Source organism: Limulus polyphemus, unplaced genomic scaffold (genome assembly GCF_000517525.1).
Source record: "Limulus polyphemus unplaced genomic scaffold, Limulus_polyphemus-2.1.2 Scaffold1470, whole genome shotgun sequence".
Classification (NCBI taxonomy): Eukaryota; Metazoa; Arthropoda; class Merostomata; order Xiphosura; family Limulidae; genus Limulus; species Limulus polyphemus.
Genome location: NW_013667080.1, coordinates 98,047 through 99,636, shown reverse-complemented (window position 1 = coordinate 99,636; position 1,590 = coordinate 98,047).

Below are 1,590 nucleotides of genomic sequence, written 5' to 3'. Positions count from 1 at the left end.
ATTGCGTGAAAGGTCATATGGACAGTGAATTATTGCAGACATATTATGATAATAGTTCTGAAATGTCATGATATCACGCTTATGGTTTGGAATCTTGAAATGCGATGTTCCATCATATTTGATCGACTTAACGTTCTTTGCCACTTCGTTGATTACGCATTTAATATCCTGTACGGATAATTCCAACGCTTAATAAAACAAGTCATTTTAGCATCATGAGATATTGACAGGTGTCATTGTAATAATAATATATACTGAGTAAGAATATAATCACACATATTTGGAAGTATAATCATGCAAGTAAAATTTTTGCTTACTTTAATGAAACAGGTTTTTCAAATATTTTTGTGATGAACTGTTTAACCGCGTTACACGAATTTGAGTTGATAAACGCAAAGTGGTATACACGTATGAAATCTCACTCTTTTACAGTATATATATATTTTCATAATATAATAGCAAACTTTTTAAATTTTTGTAGGGGTTCTGGTTCAGAACTAAGTTAATGTGGATTAGCTCATGCATAATTTAGCCTTCCGTGTTATCTCTTTAGCATAAACCACTCTGGCACGTTATCTACTGTGTCATGAGATATTTTTTACAAGGGATCTCGAGTATTTCACAAAACGGCCTGGCATAGCCTGATGGTTATGGAGCTTGACTCGCAATCTGCGGGTGGCGATTTCGAATCCCGTCACCGAACATACTCGCATTTTCAGTCTTAACATTACGGTCAATCCCACTTTTCGTTAGTAAAAGAGTATCCCAAGAGTTGGCGTGGGGTGATGTTGAATAGTTGTTTTCCCCTTTAGTCTGTCACTTCTAAATTAGGGACGGTTGTGTAGATATCCTTCAAGATTTCAGCAAATTTCTTCAAACTATCCAATATCATCCAACAATCGTGGAGTAGCAATATTTCCAGATTCCTGGACTTCAAGTTGTGATTGAAGCTTTTAAGGAGATTAGTTTATGCTTTGAGAAGACACGACCGCCTGCGAAGTGTTTTATTCTTTTGTTGCCCATACCAACTATGATGCGTTCTATTACCAAATTCTAACTTAATTTCTAATTGAGTTTAATTTTTATACCATTTATCAGCTTTATTGTAATTTAACCATTTCTGCCTGGGAGACAATTTTCTTCTCATCTCCACTTGTTCTCATATTAAAGTTCATTCACCAAATCTCTCATTGTATGGGGGATGGTTCATCTGCACGATATCTATATATATAAAACAGGAAGTTTGTTTATTCGTTTATTTTGTTCGCTATAGGAAACCAAACGGTTGAACTTACAAATTTTAGAATAACTTCATAATAACCAGTTTTTACAAGAAATTTAATGGTGCTATTTATTTTGTATTTGGTGTAGTATTTAATTGACAATTAATTATTATTGCGCCATTTTTTTGTAATAAACATACAAACATAAGCACGTTTTGCACATAGAAAGCGTTATGGCGGGAGCCACTCAGATCACCTTGCTGTCAATTCAGTATTTCCAAAAACAGTTTTCCTTAAATAGTGCTAAGTGGTTTCATAGGTGATTTAGTAACTTTGTGAATTGCAAATTATTATTTGGTAATACAGG